Source organism: Salmo salar, chromosome ssa14, assembly GCF_905237065.1.
Source record: "Salmo salar chromosome ssa14, Ssal_v3.1, whole genome shotgun sequence".
Taxonomy (NCBI): domain Eukaryota; kingdom Metazoa; phylum Chordata; class Actinopteri; order Salmoniformes; family Salmonidae; genus Salmo; species Salmo salar.
Window position 1 is genome coordinate 11,337,367 of NC_059455.1, and position 12,131 is coordinate 11,349,497.

A 12,131-nucleotide genomic window follows, 5' to 3' on the forward strand; every position below is an offset into this window, starting at 1 on the left:
TGATGCTGTGACACACCGCCCCAGACCATGACGGACCATCCACCTCCAAATCGATAATGCTCCAGAGTACAGGCCTCGGTGTAACACTCATTCTTCCGACGATAAAAGTGAATATGACCATCACCCCCGGTGAGACAAAACCCATAGGCGACGTGTTGTCGGTGATGTCTGGTGAGGACCTGCCTTACAACAGGCCTGCTGTTTTAGGCATCTCACAGTACGGACATTGCAATTTATTGCCCTGGCCACATCTGCAGTCCTCATCCCTCCTTGCAGCATGCCTAAGGCACGTTCACGCAGATGAGCAGGCACCCTGGGCATCTTTCTTTTGATGTTTTTCAGAGTCAGTAGAAAGGCCTCTTTAGTGTCCTAAGTTTTCATAACTGTGACCTTAATTGTCTACCGTCTGTAAGCTGTTAGTGTCTTAACGACCGTTCCACAGGTGCATGTTCATTAATTGTTTATGGTTCATTGAACAAGCATGGGAAACAGTGTTTAAACCCTTTACAATGAAGATCTGTGAAGTTATTTAGATTTTTACGAATTATCTTTGAAAGACAGGGTCCTGAAAAAGGGACGTTTCTTTTTTTGCTGAGTTTAGGTTCAACGTTTAGGAACGGGATTATATTGCTTTCTACACTCCAATTGGTTTGCCTGAGTGTGACAGTCCAATTATGTCAGGTTGCGCGCAGACCTGCCCAGCATCATTTCTGCCTTTCAACTTGGCTATGTTTGGCTCCCATTCACGCGCCTCTCCACAATATTGAGCTTGCATTGCAAACAAGTTTATTTTCTTGAGAAATACACAAGTGATTAAACTCACAAAGGCATTTGTATTTACCTTTTCTTTAAACTCTGTTAATTAGCCTATACCCAATTTGGATAGCCTTCGTTTTCTCTCCTGTACCACATCTCCACCAGCACACCAAAGGAGTATGAGCAGTTGATGAGGTGAATACTTATACCTTTATATTTACATCTATAGATCTTTATAACTTTTCTTTGATGTTGATGCTCATTTCACCGTGCGCTTTTGAGATGGCAAAACCTTTGGATCACATAAAGAGACCCATGAACGCTTTCATGGTGTGGTCTCGCGGTCAGAGGCGAAAGATGTCACTGGAGAACCCCAAAATACACAACTTTGAAATCAGCAAAAGACTTTGCGCGGAGTGGAAGTTGCTAGGTAAGCAACCATACATTGATTAGGCCAAGACCTTGCGAGCACAACACATGAGAGAACATCCCAACGACAAGTACAGACCCCGGCGCAAATCCAAGAGTTTGCTCAAGAAAGACCGTTTCCTTTTCCCCTTGCCCTTACTCGGGGATGCAGAACATTTGAAAGGATTTTCCATGGAGCCCCTTTTTGGCTTCGGCAGAGAAAGCTAGAGCCATTTTGTCGCCGACGTCGTCGCCATATTGGCTGCTTGGCCCTGGTAAATTCAGCACTGGCGCTGTCCCGAGGATTTCAGAAATGCCCAACTAGCTGGCTGCCAACGTCTTGTATTACGCGCCATCTTTGGGATACCAGATTTGCGCGTTTGGAAGTTTGGGATCATGCCCCAGCCAGCACACTCACCCGTCACCCACGAACCCATGGTACGTCGTGCCCTGTAACTGTGGCGCGTGGTCGGCAATGAGTTTACAGCCTCAGGTTGCATACATTATTTTTCCAGGTTTGAACAAGACTGGGATAGACCCGTACTACTCCTCACCACGCTTTTCTGATGACCAGAAGTTATTTTCGGTCATAAGAGACGGTAGCAGCAACATTATGTACACAATAAGTAAAAAAAAATAAGTTACAAAAAACGCAAAACAAATAGCAAAATAGCACAATTGGTTGGGAGAATGTAAAACGTCAGCCACGTTCTTAGGCGCCAGTTATCCCCATTGAGACCGTGTCTGTGCCTCGATCTAGGTTGGGCAAAACTAAACATACCTCCTCCATTCCGGTCATTATTGAAAGAGATTGTGATCTCTCACATCTCAAAATAGGGCTACTTAATATTAGATCCCTCACTTTCAAGGCAGTTATAGTCAATTAATTAATCACTGATCGTAATCTTGATGTGATTGGCCTGACTGAAACATAGCTTAAACTAGATGAATTTACTGTGTTAAATGAGGCCTCTTCTCCTGGTTAGACTAGTGACCATATCCCCTGAAAATCCCGCAAATGCGGAGATGTTTCTAACATTTACGACAGCAAATTTCAGTTAATAAAAATAATGTTTTACTGTGTTTTCGTCTTTTGCTCTAGTCATGAAATCTATACAGCCTACTCAATCACTTTTTATAGCTACAGTTTACAGGCCTCCTGGGCCGTATACAGCGTTCCTCACTGAGTTCCCTGAATTCCTATCAGACCTTGTAGTCATGGCAGATAATATTCACATTTTTGGTGACTTTAATACTCACATGGAAAAGTCCACAGACCCACTCCAAAAGGCTTTTGGCGCCATCATTGACTCAGTGGGTTTTGTTCAACATGTCTCCGGACCTGCTCATTGCCACAGTCATACCCTGGATCTAGTTTTGTCCTGTGTAATAAATATTGTGGATCTAAATGTTTTCCTCATAATCCTGGACTATCAGACCACCATTTTATTACATTTGCAATCGCAACAAATAATATGCTCAGACCCCAACCGAGGATCATCAAAGTCATGCTATAAATTCTCGGACAACCCAAAAATTCCTAGATGCCTTTCCATACTCCCTCCACCTACACAAGGACGTTGGAGTACAACAATCGGTTAACCACCTAACTGAGGATGTAAATTTAACCTTGCATAATACCCTAGATGCAGTCGCATCCCTAAGAAACTAGTTCCCTGGTATACAGAAAATACCCGAACCCTGAAGCAAGCTTCCAGAAAATTGGAACGGAAATGGCGCTCCACCAAACTGGAAGTCTTCCAACTACCTTGGAAAGACAGTACCGTGCAATATCAAAGAGCCCTCACGCCTGCGCGATCATCCTATTTTTCCAACCTAATTGAGGAGAATAAGAACAATCCAACATTTATTTTGATACTGTCGCAAAGCTAACTAAAAAGTAGCATTCCCCAAGAGAGGATGGCTTACACTTCAGCAGTGATGAATTCATGAACTTCTTCGACGAAAATAAAGCAAATTACGGACTCCTCTTTGAATCTGTGTATTTCTCCAAAGCCCAGTTGTGCTGAGTCTGCACAAAACTGCCAGGACCTAGGATCAATGGAGACACGGAAGTTTTTTAATCCTATATCTCTTGACACATTCATGAAAATAGTCATGGCCTCTAAACCTTCAAGCTGCATACTGGACCCTACTAAACTACTGAAATAGCTACTTCCTGTGCTTGGCCATCCTATGTTGAACAAAATAAATGGTTCCCTATCCACCGGAATTGTACCAAACTTACTAAAAGTGGCAGTAATAAAGCCTCTCTTGAAAAAGACAAACCGTGACCCGGAAAATGTAAAAAAACGAAATCAGCCTTTATCGAATCTCCCATTCCTCTCCAAATTGTTTGAAAAAGCTGTTGCGCAGCTTGCCTGAAGACAAATAATGTATACGAAACGCTTCCGTCTGGTTTTAGACCAAATCATAGCATTGAGACTGCACTCGTGAATGTGGTAAATTACCTTTTAATGGCATCAGACCAAGGCTCTGCATCTGTTCTCGTGCTCCTAGACCTTAGTGCTGTTTTGACACCAGTGATCACCACATTCTTTTGGAGAGATTGGAAACACTAATTGGTCTACACAGACAAGTTCTTGCCTGGTTTAGATTATATCTGTCAAATATATCAGTTTGTCTCTGTGGATAGTTTGTCCTCTGACAAATCAATTGTAAGTTTTGAAGTTCCTCAAGGTTGTGTTTTAGGACCACTATTGTTATCACTATATATTTTACCTATTGGTGATGTCATTCGGAAACACAATGTTAACTTTTTTTATGCGGATGACACACAGCTGTACATTTCGATGAAACATGGTGAAGCCCCAAAATTAACTACCCTGGAAGCCTGTGTTTCAGACATAAAGAAGCGGAGGGCGTCAAATGTTTTACTTTTAAACTGTGACAAAACAGAGATGCTAGTTCTAGGTCCCAAGAAACAAAGAGATCTTCTATTGGATCTGACAATTAATCTTGATGGTTGTACAGTCGTCTCAAATAAAACTGTGAAGGACATTGGCGTTACTCTGGACCCTGATCTCCCTTTTGGCGAACATGTCAAGAATATTTAAAAGACAGCTTTTTTCCATCTTCGTAAACATTGCAAAAATCCTAAACTTTTGTTCAAATTTGGTCCTGCCATACATACCTACACGTATGCTACGGTCACAAGACGCAGGCCTCCTTATTGTCCCTATAATTTCTAAGCAAACAGCTGGAGGCAGGGCTTTCTCCTATAAAGCTACATTTTTATGGAATGGTCTGTCTATCTATGTGAGGGATGCAAGCTCAGTCTCGACCTTTATGTCTTTACTGAAGACTCATCTCTTCAGCAGGTCCTATGATTGAGTGTAGTCTGGCCCATGGGCGCGAAGGTGAACGGAAAGGCACTGGAGCGACGAACCACCCTTGCTGTCTCTGCCTGGCCGTTCCCCTCTCTCCACTGGGATTCTCTGCCTCTGACCCTATTACGGAGGCCAAGTCACTGGCTTACTAGTGCTGGCCATGTACTGTTATAATCTCCTCCCGGCACAGCCAGAAGAGGACTGGCCAGCCTAGTTCCTCTCTAGGTTTCTTCCTAGGTTCCTGCCTTTCTAGGGAGTTTATCCTAGCCATCGTGCTTCTACATCTATATTGCTTGGGGTTTCTGTATAGCACTTTGTGACATCTGCTGATGTAAAAAGGGCTTTATAAATACATTTGATTGATTGATTTGTACTTTATTTGTAAGAGTTGTTCATTTTAGAGGTCGACCGATTAAATCGGCCGATTTCAAGTTTTCATAACAATCGGTAATCAGCCTTTTTGGATGCCGATTATGGCCAATCCATGAGGAAACTGCGTGGCAGGCTGACCACCTGTTACGCGAGTGCAGCGTCTAAAGGACCTTGTGGCTGCAATGAGCCAAGTTAAGTTGCTAGCTAGCATTAAACTTATCTTATAAAAAACAATCTTCACATAATCACTAGTTAACTACACATGGTTGATGATATTACTAGGTTAACTCGCTTGTCCTGCGTTGCATATAATCAATGTGGTGCCTGTTAATTTATCATCGAATCACAGCCAACTTCAACTTTGCTAAACGGGTGATGATTTGGCAAAAGCGCATTCGTGAAAAAAAGCACATTCGTTGCACAAATGTACCTAACCATAAACATCAATGCCTTTCTTAAAATCAATACACAGAAGTATATATTTTTAAACCTGCATATTTATTTAAAATAAATGCATGTTAGCAGGCAATATTAACTAGGGAAATTGTGTCACTTCTCTTGCGTTTAGTGCAAGCAGAGTCAGGGTATACGCAACAGTTTGGGCCGCCTGGCTCGTTGCGAACTGTGTTTCTTCCTAACAAAGACCGTAATTAATTTGCCAGAATTGTACATAATTATGACATAACATTGAAGGTTGTGCAATGTCACAGCAATATTTAGACTTGGGGTTGCCACCCGTTCGACAAAATACGGAATGATTCCGTATTTCACTGAAAGAATAAACGTTTTGTTTTCAAAATTATAGTTTCTGGATTTGACCATATTAATGACCAAAGGCTCTATTTCTGTGTGTTTATTATAATTATGTCTATGATTTGATATTTGATAGAGCAGGCTGACTGAGCGGTGGTAGGCAGCAGCAGGCTCATAAGCATTCATTCAAACAGCACTTTACTGCATTTGCGAGCAGCTCTTAGCAATGCTTGATTCACAGCTCTGATTATGACTTCAAGCCTATCAACTCCTGAGATTAGGCTGGCAATACTAAAGTGCCTATAAGAACATCCAATAGTCAAATGTATGTGAAATACAAATAGTATAGAGAGAAATAGTCGACGCGTCATAATTCCTATAATAACTACAACCTAAAACTACTTAACTGGGAATATTGAAGACCAGGGAATATTGAACCACCAGCTTTCATATGTTCTCATGTTCTGAGCAAGGAACTTAAACGTTAGCTTTTTTACATGGCACATATTGCACTTTTACTTTCTTCTCCAACACTGTGTTTTTGCATTATTTAAACCAAATTGAACATGTTTCATTATTTATTTGTGTCACGTTCTCTTAGGAGCAGGAAAGGAGCAGAGTCAAATGCAGGAGACTGAGGTCCGGTAGATCAAAAGTTTATTTCCACCGTAGACAATAAGGTGTCCGAAAAAAAGCACAGGGTGCGCATAACACCCAAAACAGGAGAATCGTTCGGAAACGTTTAACGCACGGGGCGCAGCCCGGCAAACACCGTACAGAACAGTAACACGCTGAATATAAAGCCAGCGCCAACTAACACCTGTCCTCTAGCGACAGATAAACAATCCCGCACAAGAATCCCAACTGAAAATGCACACTAAATAACCCCCCACTAATTACAGACACAAAACAGGTGCGGGATAGACAGACAAAACCAAAAGACACAGAAACAACGATCGGTGGCAGCTAATAGGCCGGCGACGACGACCGCCGGGCGCCACCTTCGTTAGATACTGTGACAGTACCCCTCCCCTGACGCCGGCCTCGGGGACGGCCCGGAGGGCGAGGCGCCGGACGATCCGGACGGCGGCGGTGGAATTCTTGTAGCATGGGTGGATCTAGAATGTCCGCCGCTGGGACCCAGCACCTCTCCTCCGGACCGTACCCCTCCCAGTCCACGAGGTACTGCAGGCCCCCTACCCGACATCGGGAGTCCAGGATGGCTTGGACTGTGTACGCCGGGGCCCCCCGGGGGAGCGGGGGGACCTCCAGCACCTCATTGTCCTGCAGCGGACCAGCTACCACCGGCCCGAGGAGAGACACATGAAACGAGGGGTTAATGCGGTAATATGAAGGGAGTTGTAACCTGTAACACACCTCGTTTATCCTCCTCAGGACTTTGAACGGCCCCACAAACCGCGGACCCAGCTTCCGGCAGGGCAGGCGGAGAGGCAGGTTCCGGGTCGAGAGCCAGACTCTGTCCCCCGTGTTAAACACGGGGGCGTCAAGCTGGTCAAGCTGACCGAGACCCCCAGCCTCTCCATAAACGATCTCCACACCCTGGACGTGAACTGGGGACCCCGATCAGATACGATGTCCTCGGGCACCCCATAGTGCCGGAAGACATGGGTGAACAGGGCCTCCGCGGTCTGCAGGGCCGTAGGAAGACCGGGCAAAGGGAGCAGACGGCAGGACTTAAGAGAACCTGTCCACAACGACCAGGATCGCCGTATTCCCCTGGGACGGCGGGAGATCCGTGAGGAAATCCACCGAGAGGTGAGACCAAGGCCGCTGTGAAACGGGGAGGGGCTGTAATTTCCCTCGAGGCAGGTGCCTAGGAGCCTTGCACTGAGCGCATACCGAACAGGAAGAGACATAACGCCGAACATCCTCAGCCAAGGTGGGCCACCAGTACCTTCCCTTCAGGCCCCGCACTGTCCGTTCCACCCCAGGATGACCCGAGGAGGATAGAGTGTGGGACCATCGGATCAGGCGATCGCGAACACCGAGCGGAACGTATTTCAAACCCACGGGACACTGCGGTGGAGTGGGTTCTGACCGACCCGCCCGCTCGATGTCCGCATCCACCTCCCATACCACCGGTGCCACCAGACAGGAGGCGGGAAGTATGGGAGTAGGATCGATGGTCCGCTCCTAGGTGTCGTAGAGACGCGACAGTGCGTCAGCCTTCCGGTTCCGGGAACCTGGAATGTACGAGAGGGTAAAGTGAAACCTCGTGAAAAACATGGCCCACCTTGGCTGACGGGGATTAAGCCTCCTCACTGCCCGAATATACTCCAGGTTACGGTGGTCGGTCCAGATGAGAAAAGGGTGACGTGCCCCCTCAAGCCAATGTCTCCACACCGTCAAAGCCCTGACCACGGCTAACAGCTCCCGGTCCCCCACATCATAGTTGCGCTCCGCCGGGCTCAGCTTCTTAGAAAAGAATGCGCATGGGCGGAGCTTCGGAGGAACGCCCGAGCGCTGCGATAGCACAGCTCCTACCCCAGCCTCGGACGCGTCCACCTCCACTATGAATGGCAAAGAGGGGTCCGGATGCGCCAGGACAGGTGCGTTGGTGAACAGAACCTTCAGACGATGGAAGGCTCTGTCCGCCTCTGCTGACCATCGTAGCCGCACCGGCCCCCCTTCATCAGTGAGGTAATGGGAGCCACCACCTGGCCAAAACCCCGGATAAACCTCCGATAATAATTAGCGAATCCCAAGAACCGCTGCACCTCCTTCACAGTGGTTGGGGTTGGCCAATTACGACCAGCCGTCACGCGGTCACACTCCACCTCCACTCCCGAGGTGGAAATGCGATATCCTAGAAATGAGACGGCTCGTTTGAAGAACTCACATTTCTCAGCCTTGACGTATAGGTTATGCTCCAGCAGCCGCCCAAGCACTTTACGCACCAGGGACACATGCTCGGCGCGTGTGGCGGAGCAGATCAGGATGTCATCAATGTACACCACCACACCCTGCCTGAGCATGTCCCGAAGGACCTCGTCCACAAAGGATTGGAAGACAGCGGGAGCGTTCTTTAACCCATACGGCATGACGAGGTACTCATAATGGCCCGATGAGGTACTAAATGCGGTTTTCCACTCATCTCCATCTCGAATACGCACCAGGTTAATAGCGCTCCTGAGATCTAATTTCGTGAAAAAGCGCGCCCCGTGAAATGACTCCACTGCCGTAGCAATGAGAGGTAGCGGGTAACTGAAACCCACTGTGATAGCATTTAGACCTCTATAGTCAATGCACGGGCGCAGACCTCCTTCCTTCTTCTTCACGAAAAAAAAGCTCGAGGAGACGGGGGTCTTAGAGGGCCGAATGTATCCCTGTCTCAAGGAGTCAGTGACGTATGTATCCATAGCCACTGTCTCCTGAGACAGAGGATACACGTGACTCCTAGGAAGAACCGCGTCGGCCTGGAGGTTTATCGCACAATCCCCTCGTAGATGGGGGGGTAATAGAGTCGCCTTCGTCTTACTGAAGGCGATAGCCAAATCGGCATACTCTGAGGGAATGTGCACGGTGGAGACTTGGTCTGGACTCTCCACCGTAGTCGCACCGATGGAAACTCCTATGCACCTACCTGAGCACTCCCTCGACCACCCCGTAAGAGCCCTCTGCCTCCACGAAATCTGAGGGTTGTGCGTGGCTAGCCAGGGGATTCCAAGTACCACCGGAAACGCTGGGGAGTCAATGAGGAACAGGCTGATACGCTCCTCATGACCCCCCCACGTCTGCATAACCAGTGGCACTGTGACCTCCCCTACTTGGCCTGACCCTAGCGGTCGACTATCTAGGGCGTGCACGGGGAAGGGGTGGTCCAGCTGAACCAGGGGAATCCCTAACCTCTTCGCTAACCCACGATCCATAAAACTCCCAGGTGAACCTGAATCGACTAGTGCCTTATACTGGAAGTGAGGAGAAAAATCAGGAAAACAAACGGAGATGTACATGTGGTCGACAGGGGGCTCTGGGTGTGGCTGGTGCAGACTCACCTGGGGGGTCGAAGTAGTGCTCTGCCTGCCCTCCGAACTCCCGGGGGGACCTCTCCAGCACCGGTCCACAGTGTGTCCTCTGCGCCCACAGCGGGTGCAGGAGAGACCCCCCCCCTCCGGTCTTCCTCGACGCAGCCCCCCCTATCTCCATGGGCTGTGGAGCGGGAGGACTGGGAGGCGGAACGAACAGACCCCGACTGGAACGTCCCCGGGCAGCCAGCAGGTTGTCCAGTCTAATGGACAAATCCACCAGTTGGTCTAGGGTGGAGGCGTTGTCCCTACAGGCCAGCTCCCGGCGGACGTCCTCGCGAAGGCTACACCTATAGTGATCTATCAGGGCCCGCTCATTCCACCCCGATCCAGCGGCGAGAGTCCAGAATTCCAGGGCGAAATCCTGAGCGCTCCTTGTCTCCTGTCCCAAATGGAATAGACACTCACCCGCCGCCCTGCCCTCCGGGGGATGATCGAAAACCGCCCGGAAGCAGCGGGTGAACTCAGGGTAGTCGCCCCGAGCCGAGTCTGGGCCATCCCAGACCGCATTGGCCCGCATCGTTTTTTTTTTGGGTCCCCCAATAACTGGTATCGGCATGGAAAAATCATAATCGGTCGACCTCTAGCTCATTTGTTAGGCTATTGGTTACAGGTTTAACACAATATTGATTATTGAATTATCATTGATCTAGTTCAGTCTTATCAATCACTTAAACATATTTAATAATAATCTCTTACCTAGCTTGATGACTGTGGGCATTTTTGCTTACTTTTTGTTCTAAATAGAAACTGCTAGAAGGGCCATGGGTCATATTAGATTGTGTAGAAATGCAGGAAATTAGCTTTAGATGCCCAAACATTAAAAAAAGTTATTTCCCCCCACTTCTAAAACCAAAGTTGCGCCCCTATATCTGGATACACTTATTGTGAAGAAGGTTAGTTTGTAATATTTATAGCCACCATTATTAATTGTACTGCACAAGTGTCCAAGAATTCAAAGAAGCTTTGATAAGATTTTGGGCCTCCGAGACTTCATTGCAGAGACACTGCAAGGACTACTGTTGCCAGAAAATGTCCCGCCCTCACAAGATCCTTCTGAGCCTGTGTAGGGACTTGATTAGAACAGAAAAGCAGGCTGATTTAGTTTAATTGACATTTTGTTATTGATAGTTTGTATGGAATTTGTTTTATATATATTTTTTCACCCCGCATTATTTCCTTATTGAAATCTTTATTAATCACCTGTACAGTAGGTGGCGGAATGCACATATAATTGTTGCGAACGTGATTATACCAATGAAGAAGATGGGCTCTGGTCTATCTTGGGCAAAGATTTTTAAAACTAAACCAAGATAGACCACATCCTGTCGTTTCAAATGGGAACAAATAAGCCAGAGTGGGCAGAACAAGCAAAGAGGTGGGCAGAGCCGAGCACACGCTAGCGAGATCCTATTGGTGCGTTCTAGCATGTTTTTGCATATTTCCGTTGGGGAATGCCTACTCAGTGAAGTGCAGGTATGCAATAACTCAATTCGCCTTTGCACTCCTTCTAAAAACTTTGGCAAAGGGTAAAATCTACAAAACGTAGTCAACTTTGTTTGTAACAGATTGTGGTTTTAGGAACAGAAAACTGTATTTAGATCAAATGTGTCATCGATGAGTAAATCATCAGAATGTCGGCCAAAATCCATCTTCTCCCACTGCTGGCCACTCACTACCACAGTGGAAACCTCACCCAGATGCTTCAAATTTATGCGTCTGGTGAAATATCTGTCTCATTGTTCTATCTGTGTCTTGGGTTAGTTATCCAAATCTTTGGCTCTGTTCTGCTCCGCGAAGGGCTAGAAGTATGACTGCATGGACTGCATGGACTTCCAGCAAAGCCACTTCACAACACAACACTAATCAATACATTAATGTCACTATAACGGTGACAAACGGTGCCCACAAACTGTTAGGGCCTACATAAAGCTGTCCCAACAGCAGAGCCCCAACAGCAGTCCCAACACCTTACCAATGCAACACCTGGCTATCAGCGGAGCCTTGTCTGGCAGCGAAACAGTTCATTCAGCCTCATTTACTTTTTAAAAAACATAGCTGATATGGCTGACTTGCTTAAACAAATGTGGTTTCTACTAACTATTGAGCTGTACAAAATATGGCATAAGGGGACGACAAGCAGATAAGAGGCAATCCGCAATTTCGATTAAGACATTAATAAGAAAGCTAGGATGGACATAGTCAATATAACTATTTGTTCAGCACTTTTGAAATGTACAGCGACAGAATTCAGAACATGGGCCGTTCTTACAGTGTACTCTCAGTACACCAAGTCAGAACCGTAGGATAAATAAAGGGGGCATACAAGCAGACAATGAAAGCTCTTACAATATTCAATGATTACATTTCTCAAAAACAGGTTATAGGCTACATGTGCACCACCAAGTCAGAACATTAGGCTAAATTAAGAGGTGAAAATATACCA

General features: G+C 46.8%; 1 pseudogene; it reads left to right on the forward strand.

The window, feature by feature from the left end:
- The first annotated feature begins 1,038 nt into the window (after positions 1–1,038).
- LOC123726915 (transcription factor Sox-14-like) lies at positions 1,039–1,939 on the forward strand (annotated as a pseudogene).
- Positions 1,940–12,131: the final 10,192 nt, after the last annotated feature.